Raw genomic sequence first — 14,232 nt, 5'->3', positions numbered from 1 at the left:
GGACTAGCACAGGGCTGTGTGGGGACCTGTATCAATAACAGCAGTTAAATATAATCTACAAAGAAAGAAATAAGCACTATATTGGGAGAGGAGGCAGTTGGAGGCAGTAAACTTCAGAGGTCCAATTATTTACAATATTATGTTTCCTTATTTCTTACATGCATGTGATAGTGTTCCTCTAGGGTGGTATTGTATGGCAAAGATTCAGGTTGCATTTCAGTATGAGACTAAACAAAAAATTAAACTGATCACTCACTGTTTGGAGGAGTGGTCCACTCTGGGTCCTAGATGTCCCTGTACATTTTTGGTGAGAGCTCACTACTGCAAAATGTATTCTTCTGATACTGAGCAGTTTCCATAGCTAGTCACATAGGCAACTAAGTAGGTCAAGACTAAGCAAAAACAAATGCTCTCTGCCTGCAGGGAGGAGAATTGGCTTGTTTGCAGCTTGCAAGAATGTTTATGCTAGCTCAAAACATGGGTGAACCTAGAGGGCATTAGGCTAATTGAAATATACCAGGCACAGAAGGACAAATACTGCACGATCTCGCTTACATGTGATAAATACCAAAACAAACTCATAGAAGCAGAGAATGGAATGGTGGCAGCCTGGGGCCCACTAGTAGGAGAAATAGGGATATGTTGATCAAAGAACACAAAGTTTCAGTTACGCAGAATAAATAAAGTCTAGAAATCTATTGTGTAGTATGATTGCTATAGTTAATACTGTATTTTATAGTTGAAATTTGCTAAGGGAAGAGATTTTAAATAGTCTCACCACAAAAATTAAAAGCTATATGAGGTAATGTGTTAATGAACTTGACTGTAGTAATCATTTCACAATGCATACATATATCAAAATATCAAATTGTACACCATAAATATATACAATTTGTATTTATCAATTATTCCTCAGTAAAGCTGGAAAAAAGTATTGAGCCCTTAACCCTGGTTTCTTCTCCTGCATGGTATCCTAACTCTGTAGGTATCATCTGTCCCTCTTTGTCGTTCAGTGCGAAATGAGGTTCAGAGAGCAAAGACTAATTTACTGACGTGTTTACCCACTTTCTTGTGGGTAACTATGTTGTCTGCTTCAAGAGTCTCGTGTCTTCTGTCATCATCTACACATTGTGGTAGAATAAACATCACTTTGCAAGTAGAGTAAAATTCATACCCTTCTCAGCTGGTAACACTCACTACTTCTCCCTGTGTTCCCTTTTTTAGTGATTGAGGGTACTATTCACCCTACAAAGAAGAAAATTTCTAAAATATCTAAGAAAAATAAAGTCCAGTACAGTGTATAAAGGAAATCAAGAGAACATTCTTTTTCTTTAATCAGAAAACAGTTTTAATTAACTCAATGTAACTGATTAGTATTCATTAAGGACTCATCCTATAGGATTTAATGTGATATGTTTCATGTTCAGGTTATGGTTAGAAGAAGAATAATCATGCATTTAAAAAATTATACTGGCTTGAATATAACATCAGTTAATGAGCTGCCTTTTTCATTCCAATGGTTTCATTCCAAACTTGTAATTTACATTAACTATTTGGGACAAATTATAATTTAAAAGGTTTGTACAAATGCCACTTAACTGTTCAGCTCTTGAGTATGTTTTGTATGAGCATAGAATCCTGGATATGTGTGCATAAATGCCTGTGCAATAACTTCACAAAACAAAGTGCATTACACAATTATACTCTTCCTACTGGCTCTTGGCCCATCTTGGTTAAGCATCCAAATGTCCAGATGTTTCATGAAATGTTCAGATAGCTGAAGATTACTTATAAAAATATCTGTGCCAAATGAAAAATTAATGTTTCTTCCAATATCTAAGGAACATTTTCTAATGACTTCAGAATAGAACTGAACTCTGGACTAAAAGTAGAAATATCAGGGATGTAGAAATTTAAATTTTTTAAGATAGAGTTATACAAAATCATAAAACCAAAACTTCATTATTTAAAGTACGTGATTTTTTAAAATACACAAATATTAGACCATGTTAAGGAATTATTCTTTTTTCCTTTTATATCATCTCTAGTTTAAATATACCATGAAATTAAAAAGTCTCCTGCATCCCAGATATACCATTCATGCATTATTAATGATATATTAGTAGCATTCCATGATGCATGCTATATGACACTTCTATTCTGAAGAAACGATTCTGATATTTTACAGCTCAATATTTATTCATGGGGAAAGAAGATTAAAGTAACTCTTATTTTATATTGCCTTCCATTTTTTGTCCTTTCTATGCAAATATTTGACTCTTAAAATATGTCAGAGATTAAAAAATATGAACCTTACCAAATAGTGCCTTAAATGCTCTTTTGAATGACTTCAGTCTATAAATGGATTACCAGCAAAGGCCCCATGTCATCAATACCAAATTACTGTCAAAAATAAAAATGAAAAAATCAGGAAAATTTCATTGGTATGACAGAGCCAAAAGTATTAGCTAATTGTTTTGAAATTTTCAAAATGGAGATTATGAGTTTTATAGCAAATATTCACCAGTTTAGTGACTGTTGCTCATCTCATAAATATTGAGAAGCAAACTGGTTATATTGAAATGAACTAGTGGTGTCTCTGATTTTTGCTTTTCATTATTCACATTCCTTTTGTGCTTTTTGATATGGCCATATTTCTCATTATATAAAATGTGAAATTTCACATATAAAATGTGAAATTACTAAAATTCAGAATATCTGAAATTGCTAAAATTGAGAAAATGTCTATATATTGAAGTGAAGCATTAAATTGAAAAATAAAGGGACTCTGAGGTCTGAAATTAGATAAATCTGAATTTGAATTTAGGATCTGCCATTTAAGAACTACTGTTTATGCAAATTACATAGCTTCTCTCATTCTCCACCCTCTCAAGTGTAAATTGAGGTTAGTGAATAGTTTTTAGAGTTGTAGTGACCACTAGATATATTATGACAAATGTTTCTATAATGTGCATAGAACATGATCAAATCTCAATAAAGATCACTATTGTTACAACTTTATTTGCCAAACTACATCCCCTCTATGTTATTTACATTTTTTATAGATAATTTATCAACCAAATTCTTGAAAGAAATAAAAATTAATTTGGTAATATGAATAATTGTCTCCTATTATCACTGCAATAGTTTTTCTTTACGGATACATTTATATGTATCTGTAAATTATTCCTTTCTCTTTTAATCTATAAAATATGATCTCTATAAATACAGTTTTGCAGTTTTGCATTCAGACAGAAATTTTAATTTTGATTTTACAGAATATATTCATATAAATGGAAATATTTAGAGTTCCATTTAGGAAGAACTTAAAAATATGATTATTTTGCTACTCTCACACACAGATATCTGTTGATGTACTGCTGATTTTCTCTTTTTAAATATATTTTGTAACTCAGGCTTGAAATTCAGATAAGCCACTGATACTTCAGATAGATTTTTAAACTCAATTTTGTTTCTTTCTAAAAATTTTTATTATTTCCACTTTTCATTCCCAATTGGGTAAGCCAATAAATGCCTGGGAAGAAACCCTAGGCAGATTGAAGGAGAAAGCAAGAATGACTGGGAAAGTAGAACTCCTTCATCAGAAAATTGTTTTCTAGGTGGTGGACCTGAAATGAATCATTCCAGACCAAGAGGGAACACCAATGTTTCCTGGGGATATGGCAACAAAGATGTAACAACAAAACTGTGGTCTTTGTCAGGTTTGAGGCTCCATTGATCTGAAGCTTGAGAAAAATCCCCATTCTAGCCACCATCCCCAGGTATGAGCCCAGGACAAAGAAACTGCAGTGGATGCCAACATTGGATAGTAAGGGTAAGAAAGAAGGAAGCCACAGTAGTACAGATCACTTGACACTCAGAGAACAGCCCAGGAGCAAGTGGATCGCTCCTGCTGCCATGACAATATCTAAACTGTATGTTACATACAGATGTCAGCGAGAGAGTAGTTAGGGAGATACAATGAGAATCTGAACTTTCCATAAATATTAGTACATAGTTTTCCAGGAATTATTTATACATTTGAATACAAAATCAAGTGTTCATTGTCATCAGTGTAGTTCACAACACTTAAGCTTTTGTTGATTATTATATCTTAAACATGTTTACACATAATTAGGAGACCATACATCCCAAAATGTCCAAGGCAGTCCAGGTTTATGCCTCTTGTCTCAGGATATGTAAAACAGTCCCCATTTTATGGTAGGTCACTCAACTTACAATTTAATTATATATTCTTTGTATTGTGCCTTTATAGTATTCATACATACTTTTATAGGTAATACATAATACATACTACTTTGTGTTTTATTTTTTATTCATAATGATAAAAATAGCATTTGCTATTTAATGCATAATAAATATATCATACTTGTCTCTCTGGACCTTGAAAATAGGTGAAAAATTATCTTATCTCAAGTTCATTTATCCTTTTACTTAAAGCCCCTTGTTATATCGGTTTTTTAATTAAGCCTATTCTTAGTGCCATACAGAGGAGAATTCTAACATAATTACTACAAGGATGAAGTATGCTCCTAAATATGAAACAAACAGTTCTAATCTATTAAACACTGAACCACTTACATTCCCATTGATCTATCCAGGAGTAATTCTATAACTGGAGAAGAAAACCCCAAGTTAGTTGCATTTTTGGCAGTTCAGAAACTTCAGGTGTTCGCCTATACTCAGATAAATCAACTTCTGGGCCCAGCTATTTATTTCTTATTTCAGCAAGTAACAATAAACAAATTCCACTACACAGAGCATTCCACTAAATGATTCTTTTGACTAATATGAAAGTCCAAAATTGAAGGCAAAGAATAGACAACTTTAACTATCCATGTAGCCTGGCATCTGTGGTGGTAGTGCCATTTGCCAGGAATTTTTCAAGGTGATATAATAGATATTGTCATATGGAACCAAACTGTATTGACCCCAGTGTTCCTCATAATTAAAAAAGATTGGTCACAGGTGTAAATTGGAGCACAGAAGGAAAACAGTAAAACACAGGTTTTTAGTCAATAAAACAACAACACAAAGATAAAATTTGGGTTGCCATGCTTTACAAAGGAAACACAGCTGCGTGCCTGCTTCAGGCTTTATGAACCTCATGACTATATTTGATGCTCAATTAAATCTTCATGATTACAATTCAGGGTGCCACCCTCAAGAAAGAGTATCTTAACTTTGTTCAAGTTACTACTGTTTTGCATAGATATGAGCAACTATGTTTAATTATAACATCACAAACCAAATTTTAAAACTGCTTTGAAGACATTTTCTATAATAAATAAAATAACTATTCATGTAATGTAACATTTACCTTTTATTTTTTTTATAAAATGCTCTTATATTGACAATTATTTATATGTATAATTACCTTATATCAGAAGTGAATGTTGAACAAAAGGTTGGCTCACCATATCATTTCCTTTCATAGAAAAAGGAATTTGAACATGAAGTGTGTTCATAAAGTGTATTATTATTACTTTCACATTTTGGTAGAAACTGTGAGTGATTCACAACTTTTTAAAATATTTCTCCCTAAATCAAGTAAGTTTCTTTTCTCTAGGGTTTCCCGAGATACACAGCCCTAAATTTCTGACCCTCTCTGACATCAGTTTTCACTCATAACATGAGAATGATAATAATATCTACTCATCAGGATAATTTCAAGGAGTAAACTAGACAATAAATGTAAATTTCCTAGACTAATCTTTAATCTTCCTAGACTAAATAGTAAGAGACCAATACATGTAGCTACAGTTTTAAAGATAAAATCAAGAATGGAAAGGCTAACTTATTTATCTAAGGTATATGCTAAAACGAGGTAGTTTAATAGCAATATTCAAATTGAAGTTTATAACTTATAGGCTGATTATGCTAAAGCTAATTATATGATATGGTGTTTTTGTTTCTTAAAGGTTTCCTAAATGTTTTTAAAAATTAATTACACAAAAAGCTTCTAACAAAAAGGTAATGTTAACTAATATGGGAAACAGACTAACATGAAAAACAGACTAACATGAATAACAGTAAAAAGTCCAATGTTACCTTTAGTTATTTGACTTGATACTCATAGGGATTTGGGAACTTTAATCACCACAGAGGTCATGGAAAAAGAAAACGAAGATCCGGGAAGTTCACTAGTTTGTACATAATCATTCTGATAGTGCAAGCTTAGATCTAGATACATATTCCAATGTCAACTTTTGTGTTTTTTTCTATTTAACTACAGACATCTGTATTAGCCTATACAATGCCCCACTAATGCCCCAATAGAAAGGTATATGGCACACACCGCCTGCGGGCACACACATACATATATGCACATACAAAAGCCCAAAGGCTCCCCTTCCCCCATTACATATAAAACTGCATGTATGGTGTTGGACTTTTATTTTTTATGCCTTTACGTACTGAATTACCTATTATTTCCCCTTGTTATTAGTGATATAACCTATACCCAAACTGGTGACTAAATTAGCAGCAAAAAGACTCCCCAGTGATTACTAAAATGCACTTTTAAAATAGCTGCTTACAGCCTCCATTCCGTAAGGGAGGTTAAACAAAGATCAATGACAAAGACATATACTGATTTATTTTCTATTCAAAATGAGAGCTCTTTTCTTATTAAAAAATGTTTAATCCTGCACATCAGAGAGTCTCTTTAATTTTACACTAACATTAAATCATAGCATTCAAAAGCTAACATCAAATTATTATTTTTTTGCCTCCATCAGATTTTTATTCTCTACATTATAAAACACCGTCCCTACTATAATCTATACTAGCTTATACCAAAGTACCTATGATACTTCCTTGTGTTTATTTGTTTAGATACCTGTCTCCCATTCCCAGACAGTAATCTTTTTTTATGGACTGTCTGCCTCTGTTTATCCAGCATGCAGTATAGGTGTGGTGCATAAAAGATGTTTTGAATGAAGGAATAAGTACATGAAAATATAAATATAATAATAAACCACTTGATATCAAAAAGTATATATTATAAAAAAAAAACTTTCCTGAGGACATCACATAACTATTTAGTCTTTAGTTTCTTCATATGTAAAAAGATAATAGTAATAAAATCTCATGTTAGTCGTACAGAACAAAAGGAGGGTATATAGTAAAACTTTGGTAAACTGAACATTATACAAACGTGAGTTATTGTTATTATAACTTTCTATTAACCTTTTGATGGAGAGTTTTGTGTCTTTATAATATTGCTGTGATTAACTCCACCTTTTTTTATGTCCACTGACCCCACCTTAGTCCAAGATGTCATCAAATCTCTGATGATTGAGTAAAAGGAGTTAATAGCAGACTATTATATTCTACTTAGTTGAGTGGGGAATATCAGAAATTCTAGATATGTAGCTCTTTCTTGCTGGAAATATTTTTTAATCACTTTCACCTTTCAATCTCTTTCTTCTTTATATATTACCTCATACAAGTCTATAATTAGTATTTGCTGAGTAAATGAGGTGGATTACACTAAACTAAGTTCTCTTAATCTCTTTAATAAAATTTTTGCTGCAGTAAAACATTGGATATTCTATGTTTCCTTGAAGACAATGATAAATTTACCCATTCTACTTCCTTCTTTCATATCCCTCCCCAAGAGTGAGCTTCTCTGTACTTTCAGGGAGACATTTTTTACTTTGAAAGCACCAAAGCTTACTCCCCTGATGCCTGACACTGCAATGAAGACATTTGGGGGATGAAGAGTTATTTATGTAGTGCAATATTATCTCATTCAAATTGATTAATTAAATTTGAAAGACTTGGTTTGATGATGATAATAATTATATTTGTATTAATGCTGCTCCTATCATCTTATCCCACGGGTTCAAAGAGAGGACCTCACAAAACTTCTGAGATATCTAGCAGCAATGGGGCAAAGTAAAATAACTCCTCACTTTTTATTTAATTTTTTAAAATATGGCTTCCATTTTTATTTTAAAGAAAAAAGTAATCTCAAAATATTTAACTTAAATTATGAATTTGCATATATACACACATATATGGTGGAATTTCTAGAAGTAAATATAACTTTTTGGGCATTAACTAATTTGTTAAAAGTGTACTTGCTCATTAAACAAGAAGTACAAAGATCTAAGAATTAAAAAATAAACTAAAAGGAAATTTTGAAGATAAGCAGTTCTGTTTGGGAAACAGAGATCAATGCAAACTCTGTTAGTGTAGTGGAGGTGGTTAGTGTAACTTATTTGTATGTAAAACTGACTCAGTTTTTCAAGCTTCTCTCCTCCTGAAGCGCTAGTTTTATTAGGAAGGGAGAAAATAGGGCCCTATACCTCAGGCTAATCCTTTGGAGGCACAAAGAGAGGAGTTGGAAACAATTTTAGGTCATTTTTATTTCATGGATAGAAAACGTGTCCTTTTATACTCAAAATTTAGTTTCTGTTAGAATATTTTTGAATTTGTCGATATCTTCAGTTAAGTAAAATAAGACAGGCTTTCACATGAAGTGTTTGGCATAGTTATTATTCAAGTATCTTTAATAATAATAACAAATCTGTGACTATGTTGCTACAGAATATGAATGAATTTTGGATAATTCTAAATTTACAGTCAACCAGAGCTATTTATTATATTTCAGTAATTCACAATTATATTTCCAATTAATTATTTAATTCAAAAGTCACAATACAAGTATATTTTGATATTTAATTCCCTTATGTAACACTAGCTGCTAAAAATGAGCAAACTACTGGCATATCTGGCTCATAATTCCTATTTAGTTAAGCTTATACAAAAGGTGATGCTTGACAATGTGTTAAAAACAATCCTATGATCTCTCTCTGAATTCAAACACCCAGTTGAAATTTCTTTTGTTTCCCTTTTGAGGCTTACAAAAACTTATCCTTTATCCTTCTACCTCCCTCCCTCCACACAGCCCCAAGAAATTCAAGTACAATTAGCCATTTTTGCATTATGCTTAAATGTTTTTGGCTTGCTCAAAAAGGTTCAGTCATCACAATATGCACAAAATCATAGAAATGAAAATTTCAACAATAATAAGCTAACATTTAATGAATTTTAAGCTCCAGGCACTGTGAACTACTGTATATTCATCACTCAATTTTAATACTCTTAACAACCCTGTGAGCTAAATTTAATTATCCCTATTTTACAAATAAGTAGACAAGGCTTAGAGAAGTTGCATAATTTGCTGAAGGTCACAAAACTAATCATTGACAGATTTGGTATTCAAAACTGGGTCTATCTTAACTACTATGCTATATATTGTCCTTCTATATTATTTAAGAATAAAGCCTGTTGCTAAACTGGAACCTATAAAAACTTAGATCTTGTCTACCTCATCATTTTATTCCTCATGCCCTAGAACAGAAGTTGTACTCAATAAACATTTGTTGAATGGAGGAGAGTATCCATTGCATTGAGTCTAAAATTTTCTATATGAGAAGTCAAGGTCACTAGGTGCTCCTATGTATACAAAAGCAGAGATCATGGTGTTGCATCAATCTTTTCATTTTTCATTCTTTTTCGTCTAACTCATCCCCTTTAACCAAACTTCCTGCCATATAACATTTTCTCCCAAGATTTCTCTTGCTTTTGTTGTACTGTTTTACCTTTGAGCAGATGTTCATTGTCTCATGCTGCCTAAATCTAATTTCATTCTCTGGCAATTTATTCACAGGTAAAGATCTGTAATCTTTGGCAAGTCAGTTACCATTTAGCTTTCTTTGTAAGAGGAACACAGGAAATAATATATAGAGACTAAAAAAATATTTTTTCACTTTAAGGAATGTAACAGTCTCTTTGTTCACTAGGGAATGGATCAGCAAAGTCCCTCATCATCTACTGTCCACAACTGAACTATGCCTGCATTCCTTGGTAGGAAGAGGCATTAGTAGAGGTAGCATTATGGAGGAGACAAGACTTTTCAATGTGGTGAGCATGCTGTGGTAGAACAGAGCCCTTCAAGCATGATTATCCTTTATAAACTCCTAGGTCCATTTGCTAGGTCCTCTTCTTCTCTGTTCTGTACACAGTAATCTCTGAAACTACATTTCACAGGCTTCTTTGCTAACTGGACATTTTTGTTTGAGCCAAAGACTGAATAGTAATAGAGAAGCCAGGACACAGCACCCTTTCACTCTGTCTCCAGCATAGTGTCTCTAGCAGCGCCTACCTCTCTGCACTTCCAGTTTCTGCCAGGCAGTCTCTCTCAATGTGGTTGCAGCTCCCACAGACCATAACATGGATCTAACTTCCTCTAGATGGCCCAGATCTTTGTTTGGAATAACATCATCTCTTCCTCTTGTCCTTCAAGTTTTACACCTTAAGAGTGGTAGCCTCTACCTGCTATTGCTAATCTCTGGGTTGCATCATCACGTTTTGTGGGTTTACTTATTCATTTTGTTTTGTATTTCAACACTATTTATACCTTTTAAATAAAATCCCCTCTAAAGAATGAACTAGCTAAGTGATAGTCAGTGACTACCCCCTCCCAATCCCCACGGTGTTAATTCTGTCATCAATCTGCACCAGCACAAGGGCTGTGAAAATTCTTACTAGCATCTGTAATTTTAGAGGAAGCTGGGACAGACAATTAAGATATCCAGTCTGTGTTAAGGCAAGGTCAGAACACAGTAAGGCAAAGCCAACACAAAAACTATCTACTCCATCTCTGATAGAATGAAGGCTATGATCACAAGGACGTAAGACAACATCCAAGGTGTCGGATACATTTGTAATGAGATTTTAAAATAAGTATATAGTACATATAAAATAAATAAATATATAGAATAAAATTCCCTTCCTATTCCTGGAAGGGGTGATTTTCAATTTTTTAAAACAAGGAATGATTGTTGATGTTTTTGGAACTTCATTTGCAACCTACTATATGGTCAATTTTTTAAAAACTTGAATAATGTTTTATAAATGTAAAAGTTAAAGTTAATGTTTTTTCTGTATTTGTTGCAGGCAGAGTTCTTGATACATCTTTTAGATAAAGCATCAACCATATATTCTTATTAGATTTTATCTTCCTAATCCTCTATTTTATGGAAAAATATGTATTGAAAATTCTACTATAGTTAAGCAATTTTTTTCAAATTCTCCTTGTAATTCTCTCCATTTTTGCTCTTTGTAATATGAGGCTATAGAGTTCACAAGGGTCCCATCTTCTTGTAAGAGTGTTTTTTATTATATGCATCATATTTATATTTATTACCTTTTTTATTTTAGATACTTTCTTGTTAAAATGAATATTGTTGATCCAATTTACTTTTAGTTGTAAAATTTAAACATTTTAGACTCAGTTTCTTTAATACTCCATGGAATAATAATATTTTAGTTTGACTATTCTCAGTACTTGTGGAATAAGCTCTGTACTGTCCTGAGTCTTGATCCAGCCTACACTGCAGCTCTAGCCAAGATTGAAACTCTTCTTAAACTCCCTAATGGATGAATGTGTTTTAGATTTCACTGAAAACAAACAGGCTGTAAAACATGAATTTCCTCTATCATCCATTTTGCATAAATACAAATATATTTACATCTCTACCCAATATCACCTCTTCCTCTGCACACTGAGAGACATTTTATACGTGTTTATATAACCTTTCCTCCTTCCAACCTTCTGCTTCAAACCCACCAGTTTTTCTCTTGAATAACTTCTTCTCCTATAATTCACTTCTTTCCCAGTAGGATAAGAAAATGTTCCAATATCATAGGTCCTCTCAGCTATTCAGTGACCCCATATCTCCTGCTGTCTATTCTCCCTAATATCACCTCTCCTTTTACAGATAAACTCCTTCACTGTCTATAGGAGATCACCTATCAATCCTAAAGAATCTAAGCTTATATATTTAAAAAAAAACACTGAAACTGTTTATCCCAATTTATATTTCATTACTTCTAAATCCAATGCCTTGTTAAGTTCTCATCAAGATAGATTAATATCTTGATATTCTCCATTCACCTGGCTTCTAAAATGGCAGTATTTTCTTAGTTACCTAGTTCTTTTCTCTTCCTCAGTAGTACCACCACCATTAACACCTTTCGATCAAATGTCATTCCACAATGTTCTTTCTTAGAGTTCTTATCTTATTTCATATACTTTTTTGTTCACATAATTTTATTACGTTAACTCTTATCTATATTCTTATTACTTCTAAATCAATACATCTGGCTTAGTTCTCTCTTCCTTGTTTGTGGGAAAATATGTTGTTTATTTGACCAAGAATTAATGGCACACATTTGCTGGACTACTTTATGTTTGTGATGGGGAAAAGTTTGAGAGAAAAATAAGGAAATGAAGTTTGGCATCAGATTATAGTAGATTGTACCAGCAAAGCCATTTGAACTCTACAAAGCAGATATAAAAAATCATCAAATAGGGGGGCGGAGCCAGGATGGCGGCGTGAGTAGAGCAGTGGAAATCTCCTCCCAAAAACACATAGAGCTATGAAAATATAACAAAGAAAAATCTTCCTAAAATAGAGACCACAGGACACAGGACAACATCCAGACCACATCCACACCTGCAAGAACCCAGCACCTTGTGAAGGGGGTAAGATACAAGCCCCAGCCGGGTGGGACCCGAGCGCCCCTCCCCCCGGCTCCCGGCGGGTGGAGAGAAACCGGAGCGGTTTTTTTTTTTTTTTTTGGCGAGCGCTTTTTGGAAGCCTTAGAGGGACGGGCCCCCGTTGCTGGGGAGGCAGGGTGGTGGGACCGGTGAGGAGGTGCCTGGGAACGGCGCCGGAGGACAAAGAATATCCCGTGTTTCTCCCTGCGAGACCGGCGGGCGGGTGCCTGAGACCGGTGCCTGAGGACGGAGGAGGTCGCGCGTTTTTCCCCTTTTTTTTTTTCTCTTTTTGGCGAGCGCTTTTTGGAAGCCTTGAAGGGACGGGGACCCCAGTGCTAGGGAGGCAGGGTGGTGGGACTGGTGAGCGGGTGGCTGGGACCGGCGCCTGAGGACAAAGAATATCCCCCATTTTTCCCTGCGGGACCGGTGGGCGGGTGCCTGAGACCGGCACTTGAGGACAGAGGAAATCGCGCGTTTTTCCCCTTTTTTTTTTCTCTTTTCTGCGAGTGCTTTTTGGAAGCCTAAAAGGGACAGGGACCCCGGTGCTAGGGAGGCAGGGCGGCGGGACTGGTGAGCGGGTGCCTGGGACCGGCACCTGAGGACAAAGAATATCCCGCATTTTTCCCTGTGGGACCGGTGGGTGGGTGCCTGAGACCAGCACCTGAGGACGGAAGAAATCGCGCGTTTTTCCCCTTTTTTTCTCTCTTTTTGGCGAGTGCTTTTTGGAAGCCTTGAAGGGACAGGGACCCCGGTGCTAGGGAGGCAGGGCGGCGGGACTGGTGAGCGGGTGCCTGGGACCAGTGCCTGAGGACAAAGAATATCGAGCGTTCCTTCCCTGCGGGACTGGTGGGTGGGTGCTTTTAGGAAGCCTTGAAAGGACAGGGACCCTGGTGCTAGGGAGACAGGGCAGCAGGACCAGTGAGCGGGTGCCTGGGACCGGCACCTGAGGACAAAAAAAAAAAAAAAAAAAATCGCTTGTTTTTTCCTTTTTTTTCCTTTTTTTTTTCACTTTCTTTCTGTTCCCTCTCTCATTGTTGCTGTTGTTGTTTTGGTTTGGAGAGTGCTTTTTGGAAATCTTAAAGGGGCAGGACAGGTCACTTAGACCAGAGGCAGGGAATCTGGGGATCTCTGGGCACTCTAACCCCCTGGGCAGCAGGGAGCACAGAGGCCCCTTACGGAGATAAATAGCCTCCTGGCCGCTCCCCCTCCAATGGGGCTCCACCATTTTGGAGGAACAACCCCAGCCAGGCCAAGCCCACAGCAACAGTGGAGATAAACCCCAAAGCAACTGGGCAGGAAGCAGAAGCCCTGTCTGCGCACAGCTGCCCAGCACAAGCAACTAGAGGTCGCTATTCTCCCAGGAAAAGGCTACAAACCAACAAGAAGGGAAGCTCCTCCAGTGGTCACTTGTACCAGCTCTGCAAACTATCTCTATCACCATGAAAAGGCAAAATTACAGGCAGACAAAGATCACAGAGACAACACCTGAGAAGGAGACGGACCTAACTAGTCCTCCTGAAAAAGAATTCAAAATAAAAATCATGAACATGCTGACAGAGATGCAGAGAAAAATGCAAGAGCAGTGGGATGAGATGCAGAGAAAAATGCAAGAGCAGTGGGATGAAGTCCGGAAG

Source organism: Manis javanica, chromosome 8 (genome assembly GCF_040802235.1).
Source record: "Manis javanica isolate MJ-LG chromosome 8, MJ_LKY, whole genome shotgun sequence".
NCBI classification, from domain to species: Eukaryota; Metazoa; Chordata; class Mammalia; order Pholidota; family Manidae; genus Manis; species Manis javanica.
This window is presented reverse-complemented; position numbering follows the sequence as displayed.